General features: G+C 40.7%; 1 protein-coding gene across 1 annotated transcript in view; it reads left to right on the forward strand.

Annotated features, from left to right (window-relative positions):
- The first annotated feature begins 5,119 nt into the window (after nt 1-5,119).
- LOC126336104 (transcriptional regulator ovo) overlaps nt 5,120-15,209 on the forward strand; it is an 820,382-nt gene continuing 810,292 nt past the window's right edge. The window contains exon 1 of the mRNA XM_049999583.1: nt 5,120-5,810. The gene's annotated coding sequence lies outside the window, so the exon portion shown is untranslated. The remainder of the gene's footprint in view (nt 5,811-15,209) is intronic.

A 15,209-nucleotide genomic window follows, 5' to 3' on the forward strand; every position in this document is an offset into this window, starting at 1 on the left:
TAATCTTCACTGGAAAGATGACACTGATCTCATGGACACCTGTTGGGTGTATGGGAGTATGTGTACAAATCTACAGCACTGTACATCGAGCGTAGGGAGACCTCGTAAATAACATAAGATTCATAGCTCAGAATTAATACAAGAAAGCAGTGACGATGACGATTGATTTAATCAAACCTGGAGAAGTGTTCATAGAGGATAAAGGCTAAGGCAAAAAGCATCTTGCGTCGGATATCGGTTAGGCGCAGATTATTGTTAGTCACTGTATGCGAAAAGGAATACAAACGTCTCAAAAATGAGATCGACAGGAAGTGCAAAATGGCTTAGCAGGGATGGCTAGAAGACAAATGTAAGGATGTAGGGGCTTATCTCACTAGGCGTAAGATAGATACTGCCTACAGGAAAATTAAAGAGACCTTTGGGGAGAAGAGAACCACTTGCATGAAAATCAAGAGCTCAGATGGAAACCCAGTTCTAAGCAAAGAAGGGGAAGCAGAAAGGTGGAAGGAGTATATAGAAGGTCTATACAAGGGCGAAGTACTTGAGGACAATATTATGGAAATGGAAGAGGATGTAGATGAAGATGAAATGGGATATACGATACTGGGTGAAGAGTTTGACAGAGCACTGAAAGACCTGAGTCGAAACAAGGCCCCCGGAGTAGACAACATTTCATTGGAAGTACTGACGGCCTTGGGAGAGCCAGTCTTGATAAAACTCTACCATCTGTTGAGCAAGATGTATGAGACAGGTGAAAGGAACGTATGGACTCATGAACTCAAATTGAACTCACACATGAAGATAAAGTTCGGAAAGAAATTAACCAGCACCACGAGTATGCAAATACAGCAAAAAGATTTATACCGACTGAACAACTGAAACAAACATAAGGTACGAGAATTCTTGCCCACGATACTGAAAATGAATGTGAAAGGAGACGTGTGTGAACAAATTACTCATCGAGAAACACTTTTTCGAAGAAGATAAACATCACAAAATTACACAGCAAAGAATGCACGACTACGAAAGTTAGAATAAATCACGGGGAAACTGCGAATAGATCAACGAGACTAGGAAAGCTAAAGGCCCCACTGGTTCTAGCAACACGTGGTCCCACAAACAAAAAAGATTACTCAAATCCCAGAAAATTATGAAAATACGGGTGCTCAATTAGCGCTATAGGTACTGATCGTTTAATCTAATTATGATTATGCGTTGAAATATAGATATTCGAACTGAGGGCTCACTGAACGAAGAACACGTGGAAATAGGAGGAAAAGAACTCACACGGAATCGGTATTTCTAATCTCACGCAAATTAGAATAGAAAGAAAGAGGTGCACACGAAAATAAAATTATTCTCACATTCACAAAGGGTAAAGATTGCCCTAACTTGGCCTAATCAGCACGTGATGGTGAAGATTCCACGCCACAAGGTACCAAGGGAACAGAGCAAATCCATATTACCGAGTAAATCGAAATGCATGACATTAGACATACATTATGCTTTTAATTGAACACACTCTGGAAAAGGAGATAAAGCACTTCAGTTAGGCTGAAGAACGTACACATCCACAACGACATTAAAAAGTAGCAAGACCGGGCATAATAAATACGAAACGGACTCACCAACAGTCAGAAAGAGAGAGCCTCTCTAGAGATAGCACCCAGTGATCCCACCCAGGCGAAACCGAAATACCAGAGGGGTTGTTTCCGGCATCAGTATAACTGACAAACAAGACACACAGTGGGTACATACATCTTTTCCCCGGTAAAAGGAACACTAAGTTGATTATACTGTACACCCAGCAGATGGAAAACAACCAGAATGCCACGTACCTTACAAATCCGAGAAGATACATATACTCACTCATTCTTTAAGACAAAAAGCAAGGGAAAGAAGGGTACATGAAAATATAGGACGTCACAATATAAATTTAGATGTGAGTTACGAAGGATGAGTAATGGAATTACATACTACAAAAAGTTTCTGATGCAGAGCATAGGTTACATCTAAACGTCAGATAATTAATGAATTTATGCCAAAATCAACGCCCGGTCCTTCTAGGCGAGTCTGAAGTTCGCCACGTGTGAGCGATGTAGAAAATGAGATGGCCAAAATGACTTATGAAACATTCCAAAAAGACATTTCAGCAGTAACAGCAGTGCATTGGTATACCAATACAGTTACTGTTCCTCGGCGTCAAAACTGCAGCAGGATATTAATGTCTGTGGATTATGGAGAGGCTGACCCTGAAAATTTTCAATGACATTTCACTATGCCAGTGCACATTTAGGGGATACAGCTTCACTGTCAGTTCTTCAGAACTTCGTTGCGATGTCAACTTACCGCAAAGACGTATCTGCGAATTTTGTTAATTTCTTTTATATGTAGTGCCACGATGAAGTAGCTCTAAAATGCGTATTACACTGTCGTGTCAACATGAAAACTTTTCAGAATGACACTACATGTTTCAAAGAATGTGTCATTTCCTGCCGTTTCTGCAAATCCGCCTCAACAGTCTCTATACGACGAGAAAACAGGAGTGCCGTGTGCAGTTGGTGCAACACGAATTATTGGACCAATATTTTTGCACCAAACCGTAATGTCTGCTAGGTTTGAGAACAATAATCTGCTACCTTTTTTCCCAGAATTAACATGTAACGAAAAGAGCTACATTTTATTTCATGCGGGATAATATGAAGAGCGCACACCGCCAATGCGTATGTGGCAGTATTGCTAGGTGTTCTGGATGATAAGAACCATCCTGTTTTATTTTGTCAAAGATTACAGATTTCCTCAAGCTGCTTTTTATAATGTTGATCATTTGTTGTTTTGCAAACAAATAGACGTTTTTGCTTTACGTCGTCAGTTTATCGTTAAGGTGACATGGTCTTGCTTTTCCACACTCCCTTGTGGAGAATTTAGGAAGTGTTCACTTATAAACACTCTTTTTTGTTTACCGTCTATTTACTCTTTTTTGAACCTACACTATGTGGCTAAAAATGACTTACGAGTTCGTGGCGCCCTCCATCGGTAAAGCTGGAATTCAGTATAGTGTTGGTCCTTAACCCCGATGGCAGCTTCGACTCTTGCAGGCATACGTTCAATCAGGTGCTGGAGGGTTTCTTCGGGAATGACACCACATTCTTCACGGAATGCTGCACTGAGGAGAGGTATCGATGTTGGTGGGTGAGGCCTGGCACGAAGTCGGCGTTCCAAAGCATCCCAAAAGTGTTATATAGGATTCAGGTCAGGACTCTGTGGAGGCCAGTGCGTTACACGGAAGTTATTGTCGTGTAACCACTCCGCCACAGGCCGTGCCTTAGGAACAGGCGCTCGATCGTGTTGAAAGATGCAGCCGCCATCCCCGAATTGCTCTTCAACAGTGGGAAGCAAGAAGGTGCTTTAAACATCAATGTAGGCCTGTGCTGTGATAACGCCACGCGAAACAAAAAGCGATGCAAGCCCCTCGATCAAAAACAGGACCACACCATAACACTACCGCCTCCGGATTTTACTGTTGGCACTACACACACTGGTAGATGACGTTCATCGGGCATTCGTCATACCCACACCGTGTTATCTGATCGCCACATTGTGTACCGTGTTTCGTCACTCCACACAACAATTTTCCACCGTTCAATCGTCCAGTGGTTATGCTCCTTACAATAAGCGAGGCGTCGTTTGGAATTTACCAGCGTGATGTGTAGCTTACGAGCAGCCGCTCTACCATGAATTCAAGTTTTCGCACCTCCCGCTTAAGTGTCATAGTACTTGCAGTGGATTGTGATGCAATTTGGAATTCCTGTGTAATGGTTTGGATAGATGTCCGCCTATAACACATTACGACCCTCTTCAACTGTCGGCGGTCTCTGTCAGTCAACAGACGAGGTCGGCCTGTACGCTTTTGTGCTGTGAGTGTCCCTTCACGTTTCCACTTGTCTATAACATCGGAAACAATGGACCTAGGGATGTTTAGGAGTGCGGAAATCTCGCGTACTGGCGTATGACACAAGTAACACCCAATCACCTGACCACGTTGTAAGTCCGTGAGTTCCGCGGAGCTCCCCCATTCTGCTCTCTCACGATGTCTAATGACTCCTGAGGTCGCTGATGTAGAGTACTTGGCAGTAGGTGGCAGCACAATGCACCTGTCTTTGGGGGTGTCCGAATTCTTTTGATCACATAGTGTACCTTCAAAAATACAGTTAGGCGTTCTTTGGGTGGAATTGATAGTTTGCAGAAAGTGTCGTTTCTTCTCAATTTTGCTTCTAGTTTATTTAAATGTTGACTGAAGGTGTACCGCGTCAACTTAAAATACTCATAAAACTTTGTCTCATCAACCATCAGATGAGGAAATAACGTTCGAAACTCTGCCTGTACTGATCTCATTTTCCAAATACTATGGATTCACATATTTTTTTCTTTTTTTTGCGTTGCTTCTTTTTGTTGTGCCTCTAAAGCAAGAGCTGTTAGTCCTAATTTCCTATTACGAAAATTATAGAACGTATTTAAAACTTTCACAAACAGGAGTACAGAGCACTACTTTCAGACCATCTGAAGGAATAACAGAAACGTGGACGAGCCCGGGTTACGTGTGATTTGCGGAGGAACGGGCCGGACGCTCGCTCCTGACACCGCCCGGACTTTAAAACTGCAGACCACCTGCCACTTTATCCGAGGAACGGCCCGAAGAGTAGTGCGCAGGTCGGCGACGACTGCCTTCTGAGGTACTGGCTTCAGAAAGCAGTGCTTGCGTAGCACGTGGAAAATCCTGTATTTTGGACCGTCGGTGGATGCAGAAAAATAGGACGTGTAGGAGTCGAGTGCACGAAGAGGCCGGAGCGCCGGCGGCGTCGGTGCGGCGCAGCGGATGCAGGCGCGCTAGCAGCCGGTGCGCCGCCAGCCACAGCCACAGCGGCAGCAGCACGGGCAGGGCGGCTGCTGCGTGACGTCCCCCCACCCGGCCAGCCGCCGGCGGGAGGGGGCCGCCGCGAATGTAGGTCTCTGGGTCTGATTGGGTGCCGATTGCGGGTGGGGGAGGTGTGTGTTGTTGGTGGCGCGCGCGCCGCCGCCGCCGCCGCCGCCGCCGCGGCTGCTGCAGCGGGTTCTCGCCCAGAGGTTGTTGCCACAGTGAACCGGCGCGCCGAACACTCGCCTCGCCACGACTGGACCGGACCGGCTCAGGAGCGTTGTCAGCCAGCGACCTCGGCCACCGGCGAGCACGAGAGCGGCCGGCTGGAAGACGCTCCAGGCGCGGAAGCACGCTTCCAGCCGCGGTCTGCTGCCACGCGCCGCTCATTGTTTCCGCGCGTGTGTGTGTGCGTGTGTGCAGTAGTGGGCGGAACCTTCTCGCGAGGACACGGAACAGCGCGGCGTCGCCGGCTCCAGTCAGTACGTCGTCGGCGTGCACCGGAAGTAGCCACCGAGGCACGTTTTGCGCACAAACTAAACTCATCTGCAGCTCGGATGCTTTTTCTGCTCCCACGATAAACAGTTTTCCTTAAAACTTCACAAACCACGTGATGACAGCTTTCGAAAACAACGTAATCTGACAGTTTTCCTTGAGGTGCCGATTGACTTTCAACTAATACGCCGTGTGACTGAACTAGTGAGAACGGTGCATGACCAATGTAGACGGGGGGACACGAGAAGAAGGAACGATATTACTTATCTGGCGACAGTTTCCTGCTAGCCGTGTGTGTGTATCGAGTGCAGTGCCCGCGCTGTTAAGTGAGCAGCGTCTCCAACGTCTCCACGCTCCTTAACGACTGCGTCCTTGCGGCTCTACCGGAAGTGAAGAACAGGTAAGCACCTAACAGACAACAGGAATTCTTCGTCTGTTACAGTGTTAATAAAAATTATTAAATACGCTTACCGCAACCTTCACCACGAATGTGTTGCTGTTCTATCCGCGCATTGAAATCTCCGGAGCTCCACTTCAATCGAGCACTCGTAGTCAGTCACCGTTTAAATTCAACTTATCCCTGATATACGTCTATCATAGGGTCGCTACAGAATGAATCCCTCTGTGCGATTGTATGTACCATTGTCAGTTAAAATGTGATTTACATTGCTTCACTGAAGGCTCTCGTAATCAACACAACCTACGTAGTCGTTGAAAGAAAATTACTCTGAAAAAAGGTATTCGCCGTCGAAAGTGAAGGAACTTGAGTTGCCATGTGATAAACTGATTATCATATTATCCTTTCATGCAACCAATAGGTCACGTTGTCTTGTTCCTTCATTATACCATAATTAAGAGCTCAGAATTTCATACCGGTACTCAAGCTTGATTTTACTTTCCAAAAAACTGCGATTTCTGTAGTTGTTTCTAGAATCAATTTTGTTCGATTTTCAAACATCAGATCTGCGTTGATTATTTCAGGGTGGAGTGTAGGTATGTAATTGTCACTTTTCTCTTAATTACATGACATTTTTATAATGGCCCCCCCAAGAATATTTTTAGCACACTTTGCGTTCAACTTTCTTGTCGCATTAGGCTGAAACACGCGAAGTTTTGTGTTTCCTTATTAGTTTGAAATAGCGATTTAGTTTGTCAAAAACTTTCGAAATCGTGTGACTTGTTCAATCAAGGAGAGTCATTAACAAATAGTGTGTTACTAGGTGAAGAACTCTCGACATTAGACACTAAGAAGCGCATCCACAAAATACTCAGAGTTTACATCTCCAAGACGCCGTGTATTCACTTGGGATGGTGCAGTGTTCCGTTATTCTCACCGTTACACCTGGCGATAGAAAAACTGCCGAGGCGCGGGCGAGTGCATCGCGGGATGCATAGCCACACACGGGACTGACCAATCCTCCGGCGCATCTCCGCCGCGTCTCTGAGCGTACAAACAAAACCGAGCACGATAGTTTCTTGCAATTTTTATAACCTACAATGGTATAGTAGTTTATCCATTGTGGTGCTCCAGATGTGTTATGAAAACTAGTTTACGTCCGGATATCTGTAATGAAATAGCTATCCTGTATCTTAATTTTATGCCATTCCATGAAGTAGATATGTTAGTCCATACTTAATTTAGATGCAGTTTGCCGAAAGCCAATTAACTGACCAAGCCTCCATCGTATGTAATACACTTCTGTCTAACAGCTACATGATACGTAAGACAGCTGTAATTCTCTCTAGAATTCTGTTCAAGGCTTCAGTAGAGGATCTGGAGACATCGACGAACGCACTGGAGACGAGCAGCTCGTCAGAGTTCATTGAAAAGAGGTTCGGAGCTGTTTGCGTTTCATTTGTAGCTATCTTCATTGTTTGCTGTTAATGATAGCAATATATTTGGGAAGTCCGTCGGGGCGGTACTAGTTTGCTTACGGCTGTGGAAACTCATAGGCGAATATATATATATATATATATATATATATATATATATATATATATATATATATATATATATATATATATCTGGAATAAACAGGCATAGCGCAGAATATATGGAAAAGATATTTACGTGAAATTTCCACTCTGCGATGAATTAAATTCATTTAAAAACTATCTCAGAGTTTTACTCTTGGTACCACAATTACGACAAGCGATAGCTATTTTTTTTTTTTTTTCCTGGCGGAACGCAGGCTGCCTGTTATCTGAATAACGAGTAACATTTTCAAACTACATTCGTCTCTTGAACTTAAAAGAATTTTTATTCATTACGACATTTAAGTATTCCGAATTTTAATACCAGTTATGCGTGAACTGGATAAGGTTTAAGGTATACACGTCCTGCTTTTAGATTTCGATCCAAACTTCAGTCATTCTTACATTGTGTCAACCCAAAGAATGCGGTATTGTTTACTTATGGTTAACGCTATTAGCATGATTTCTTTATACTGTAATCTGTTTGACATAATTACACTTCGAACAAATATTACAATCAAATTTTCTTACCATTTCTCCCCAGTATAGTTCACGTTCTCCTACATATATGAAAGCTACTTTTCGTATGGGATGAACAGTAATCAATGAGGGTTGGAATCCTATCCGTGTTTACCGAATCGTGGAGTACTGAAGTCTTTCTGAATGGCTGGAGCTCTTTACCTCATCTCTCCCTCGTAAGCATTTTAGTGGTTTTTTTAACTGATACAGAAACGGGACCTTACTGATTCAGGAATTAATTCACCGACGTTTGAAAACACACAAACGCTGAGCCGTACTTCTTTCACCTCCAGGGAAATATTCCAATGGAAAATATTAAATTTGATCATATGTCCTTTCTAAATTACATGCAAGCATTTCATGGTAGTAGTGATTTAGAAACTGAGATATAATACACAAGATCTAATTTCTACAAATTGGTTGTTCTGATGAAAAAGTTTCATGACCAACTGTAATCGTCCCAATTACATTGATTTCATATTCGTCTATAAATTAATAAATGTGGCTGATTGAAATCTTTTTATATGTCATAATTTGGAGAAATGTGAGAAAACAGCATCAAGGAGATAGTACGTATTCTCCTGCAAGTGGAGGTGCATTTAACAGTTTGTTGGAAATGAAGCCCCTCTTACTCTCATAGAATACATTTCACAAAATATTTCAAACTGACGTAAATAATGAATATTTTTATTATTTTACTTATTTCTTGAGCGTTTAATGAACGTGAGATAAAGAGTGATCTGTAGTACCGTAACTTTCTGAAGAAAACTTTTTCGACAAAAGATAACGCTAACTGGTCGATGACAAACTGAATTTCCAGAAATCGTTATGTTTGTGGTGACTACCCTTAAAATACATTACGGAGCTCGCACGTGGGGTATCAGCTGTTAGCTAACGGGACTTGGCGCAGTAATTCTAGCGCCTGCCGCAGTGGCTCTGCCGTCGTAGTCACGTGACCACACACTGCAGCAGACTCCATTCCTGGCAATCCCGCCTGTGTTCTGTTGAACTACGGCAGTAGCACCAGTTCTTAAACATAAACTTTTTGCAACACTTTGAGATGGAAATAATAAAATGCGACTTTACTCATAAATTGTGCCGGAAGACACAGGTTTTTGAAAGTTCAGAAATTTTACAGTTTTTGTCGTAGGTTTCCGTACTTGTTTATGCATTTCGTATTGTTTCATATATGTAGCTCACACCTGCATCCCCCTGCATTACAGCAATATAAGCCATTTCTTGAACTGGTTGCATAAATCTGTAAGTTTAACATGTAACTTGGAAAACAGACCCTCATATGCTGGAAGATCAACTTATAACTGTCTTATTTTCCTCTTTGTCTACATTTTACTGTCAACATCGACTTTAGTCAGCTCCTTTGACACCCCTGTCTACGGTGATTGTGTAGAGTTCATACATCTGACTACTAGATAAGTTTAAGAACTCTTGCGGTCCATTTCGTTCAACGTTACATTCATCTTGAAGTATGTTTTGAACGACATTTATAAGAAACAAAATGGGCGCTTCATTAACTGTCGTCACAATATAATGTTCTTTGTGTAAAATCCTGCGCCATATGACAGGGTTAACATTTCAGATTAGACTGCTGTCGCAAATACTCTGAAATGCATATACAACACTTACCTAATATAAACCCATTTAAACTGTCTTCGGTTTTAATTTTTGTTTTCAAAAATAACATATAAATAAACTATAAATAAAAGTATACTAGTTTGCAATGCAACTATCGGACTGTTATATAAGTAGTTTGAGAACAGATTCAACATTAAAGCTATTTGCGGTGAAGCAGAATTTACTTTGTATGTACATTTTGTAATAATAAGACATTACTAACGTTACTGTCTCTTTGACGTATGAGAATTTTATATGTTCGTCTTCTGTTCATTCATCGAAGTCTCCAGCGCTGCACTTGTGTCACAAACCGATCTCCAAACGAAAAGTTAAATATTAACAGCACTTGCCTGTATCATTTAACTAAATAGCTGGCAGCAACATTTGGTTCTTTAAAAATTTATAAAATTCGCTTACTAAAGTCATTTTCGGTAAGTAGGTATTATAGTAGTACAATTTACTCTAAGAAAACTTCTGCTTAACTTGCGCCAGGGGTAAGATGAGTTTAAACAGTAAGTGACTACTTACGTGAATAGGACCTAGCAGCTCACCAATACTTCCATGGCGAAGTGAATCCGGACAAGAAATATAGTTTTTTTTCTGTCACAATGCATGTAGATATAAATACGGTGAATAGGTCGTCTGTATTCGCAGTCACAAAATGAACATTTTAAGTCTTACCACAGTAACGATTTTTCTCAATCGTATGAAACAGTATGTCAGTGAAACTAATATCTCGAGAAAGATGAAATCGTAGAATTGCTGTTAGTGTAGTGTAGTATTTAGTAGGAGATCACAACAGAACATTTCAAAAGGAATACACTCAATTTTATTGATACATTATAGCATAAATATCTATGTTGGCTCTACACTCTGAAACCCAGAGACGTTAAAAGTAAATCTGAGTTATTGTAGCTCTATAATCAAAGCGTTGTGAATAATGTAAAACCTATTACTTTTAATTGTGGCTGGTTTTGTCGACTCACGCTACTACACTCATAAGGAATGATTTTAAAAAGGGGGACTTCATGTGATTCAGCTTTGTTTAAGAAAGAAATTTTAGAGATTCCATTCAAAAAGCACAATTCCAACTTTTGTCTCCTTCGTATTCATGGGTCTCAATGTTAAAGTGTTAGTCACCTTGGGGCCACATTTCTCCTCCTGAATCGACCAAACCACCCTTACATCTCTCCTGAGGCATTCAGGTTTTTCTCTGTCTGTAATAAAGGATTAGTTAAACGAAAATATTGTCAAGTCAGTACAAGGTTTCATGAATGATTATGTTATAATGTACTACTGTAAATATTATAACAACTCCTAAAGTTTTGCTAGTTCCTGCTGAACCTTTCTTTATGCATATATCAGATGTTCAGTGAAAGAGAATTAGTAGACATACGTCTGTAACATTGTAACACAAATAATTTATTAGTTCTTAAGTACATAAGATCCTTTACCATTTAAGATATTTAATTTTTTTCACGATTCATTAAAGTAAATTGTCAAATATCGTTAGTTGTAAAGCATATATAAGATAAACACTATGCACAGGAACAGAATAATTCGTTGATCATTGGCAGAGAGACAGGTGTAACATCAACGGGACGGAATAATGAATCTGTATTAAACAGTCATATTTTATTGGCAGTTGTTCATATCTATAAAGCAAACAGTTAACGTATGAGCTGTGCTGTTTCTTGTCTCTTTGACTTACTCAGAGAGTTGATGTGATTTAAAGGTAATACTTTTCCATCTAAGTGATTTTGTAGAGAAGTTATTCGTTATGTTTATTTTCAAAATTTTCTACGGTAACCAAGGGATCTGCCGAAAATATGCAACATTTCGTTGACTTCCACTCATTCAATACTTCAAACTACGATGAGAATACTTATCAGACTACCACAGTTTTCTACTAATTTGGTCGATGGTAAAACGAAAATCTTATTTACCCTCTTTTTATTTCATTCAGATAATTTGACTTCTACTTGGTTCAATATCATGTTTGCAGTACTCATTGATAACTTCAGAACCGTTTCAGAACGCACGCTTACTCCTGGATACGACATCACTGCAGATAATAATAACTGTTGTCCGGAACGTAGGAAAAGAAGTACGACTGTCAGAATGTGACGTCCTTACGAGAAGGCCAACGGCAGTATCGAAGTTCCGTCTATTGCCAAGTGAAACTCCTTGGTAATGGTTACAGTCCAATGATTTGTCACACTGCTTGCCGCCTCGATTGTAAATGGGTTTTGCTTTGGAACAAGGATAACCGCACAATTGTTAACGTCAGGCTTTGCGCCAATGTCAGCTGCGGAGCACGGAAGGCCGTCCGGCGGTCGCTGCGAAAAACTCTCATCCGGAGGGCATGTGCAACCGCCGTGGCCAACTCGCACAGCCGGCGAGATGCCACGGATCGCGATTTCCCCTCCTCGCTCAAACATAAAGAATCTGCATAGCGGTAGAAAGCGTGAAATTTGGTGCAACGTCCACTTAGACTCGTGACCGGACGCGTGGGGAACCAGTTGGCCGCCGTTCAGCTTTGGATTAGTACTGATATGCTCTGTTTAATATATACCGGAAAAAATGAGACTGATCCGATGGAGAAAGTGGAGGTAATATTATTTTTGCTCCATCATAGTAATATAGACTCCAACTGAAACTTCCGAATCGCGTTTCATGCGCCGAAATTCTAGTTGGCGTTTCCATTTCAAGGAAACAAATATAGCTGCTCGCACAAAAATACGTCTGCTACCTCTCTTTCATCTAGAATCTGCTACAGAAGTACGCAAGCCTTCAGTTGAAACTAGCAGAATGCACTTTAAAATGTAAAACAATTTACATAATCTAAACTAAACACAGTCGTTCATCAGACTCCAACTGCAAAATATTTAGTATTCGTCCCACATTTTCGATTTTACTGATCCTTCATTACTGGCCTATGTTCTCGGACAGACGGACTAGCTGGTCTCAGTTTCTCCAATTGAGTCCATTAAGTATTCAGTTGGAGAAACATGGGGACAAGATGACTAAGAACTTAACACTGAAACATATACATAACATAGAGACAGAAGTTGATATTTCACTTGTTTGAGCAGAATTTCTACAATTTCTGCCATAATAAAAGGAGCAGCACAACAGATACTCCTATTTAAACTATAGCATTATAAGTGTAGTTACGACATTGCGCAAAAATAGCCACAAAGCTAACATTTGCTACATTATTCACGAAACTTTGACTACAGATCTGCAATAACTCACATTTAGTTCTGATGCTCCCTTTCAGGTTGTAGAACCAACATACCAATTTATACGTATATGTAATCAGTTATCATTATGGTTTACTGTATTCATTTTGACAACTTCCTACAGGAAAATCTCTGTTGCGATGTCTCTTTAAATATTAAAGTAATTCTTCGTTCTTCCATTTTGTCTTTCTCGAGGTATTGACTTCATTGACGTACGGCTGTACTAATTCAAAGGGAAAAGTCATTTCTGTCAAAACATTTGCACGAAACGTTAATTGTGTGACAGCGAATCTGGATGCATTTGCTCACAATTGGAAACAGACTGCCACATAATACTTTGAAAAACCAGATAGTATTTGCGGGCAGTTTTGTAATATAACTGACGTCATCACTTTACTGGTAGTTTCTTACGCTCTCTGTAACTCAGGAAAATACTGTCGACAATGCCTGCGCTGGTATATACAAAAGAAGATCACTGCCGTTACAGTAAACTTGGGAGCGGCCACATATAAGCACCTGGAAGGTGGAGCAAGATTTTAAATTGTTTCATCGAAATGACGCACATAAGTAACCGCGAAACAAAATACACTTTTAAAAATGGTGCCATGGGAGCATGTTAACTTTTAACTGCAAAACTCTACCGCTAGGGTAACGTGGTGTGGCTTATTGACCGAGTATCGAAGTTGAAGCAATTTTCTCTGTGCGCGCAACCTTATGTAAACAAGAGACAGCTGTACAGAAATCTTAAAAACATCATAGAACTTGCAACCACAGAGACAAATTATATTAAAACGCTAACGTCAACTGGAATTTAGATCATAGTGATATTTTTTACGTGGTTCAAATGAAACACTGACTGAGAGATATAAAGTTATTGCCGAATCAGTGGACCAGCCTTACCAAGTTTCCGTCGCAGTATGACCGCCGCTTACTCACATTCATCATTTCTGATGTCATGGCATCCAAGGAGCCTCGTTCAAGGCACTGTTTTACAACTTCCCGGGTTTTATTGCGAGACCGTTTTCCAACTACGTTCTCCCTGGCGTCATAGCCTTTGGACTTTCAACTGCTTTAGTGTCGCAGAATTATGTTCATGGATGATTTTTGACTATTTTCTAATTTTTTTGTGGTTCAGCGCTTTGGTATTAGGAGCTTAGGTTCTGCAGACAGAAAATTGTACAAAGATCAAGCTGCATTTCGCATAAGTCTAACTTGGAGTTTAGTGTAGTGTATAGCACTGTTAAATTCTTAAATTTTCTTTCCTTCTCTCTGACACTGTTTTTGTCTTTTATAAAAATATTCTGATTGCAGTTTACATACCCACATCTTACATCTAAAGCTGCTGCAGTCATTCAACTACGTGTGCATGTTTTGTCAGATGAGAAACATTTAAATACTTTGCTCTTTTCTGCGTTGTGATTTCCCGTCGATACTGAAATGCTAAAATTTGCAAGGCATTTTATAAAGATTACTATGGTATTTAAGGACGAACTTTTTGTTTGTACCCCTCAGTATTGGTGTGAAATAAAATCTATTGCATACATGCAAGAGTGGTGCCGAAAATTAATGCTGATTGTACAATTAATTGATTCACAAGCACACAGAAAATAGAATAAGATAACTTCCTTTTTTTTTCCTTTTTTCCCCGCGTCACAGAATTGCTGTCAAGAACTAAAAGAAACTGTCTAATATGATTTTAGTTCATATTCTATTATAGCTTAATGTATTCCTTGACCCAAGTCTGATATCGTAAGAATATTTCGTATACAATCTTCGATAAGTGTTTCAACACACTTTGGCACGGATTAATGCTTTAGCAACCTCTCTCTATCACTTTTGTTTGTATTCCATCCAAACAGACGCACAAAGTTTTGTTAAAATACTTACATAAAAGTTCTAGTAACATTATGTCCTGTTCCATTATGATGTAGGTTTCTTTGTGATTGTTTCTAATTTATTGGCTGTTAAACGTAATACTCCCATATTAAAATGTTATCATTCGACTGACATATGCTGGTATAGAACAACATATGTTTTCGTATTAATTGCGCTTTTCTTCTACATACAAACCACGGTGTCAGGCTATTTTGTTACTAGTAAACATACGTCTGCTGTGACTTCTCGTTTATCCCCTGGCACAAAATATAAGTTTTACACAGAATATTGGACAGGTTAAATAGGTTAAATCAATATTTTGTAGAACGTTCAAGGTGGGACAATTCTGAGTCAAAATTATGTAAGTATTGTTTTTCATTGTGACTTACTCGCTTAATCTAGCGGGGCTATAGGTCTTGTCACTTTCTGACTCTCGCGTTACATGAATCTTTTCCTTCCTCGCCGTCAGTACATGAGGTGTACCTACTTTTGGTTTACCTGTGGACGTTCCTTCGCATTTCCGTTTCACAATCGCATTACCAACAGCCGACTTG

This window comes from Schistocerca gregaria, chromosome 2 (assembly GCF_023897955.1).
Source record: "Schistocerca gregaria isolate iqSchGreg1 chromosome 2, iqSchGreg1.2, whole genome shotgun sequence".
Lineage (NCBI taxonomy): Eukaryota > Metazoa > Arthropoda > Insecta > Orthoptera > Acrididae > Schistocerca > Schistocerca gregaria.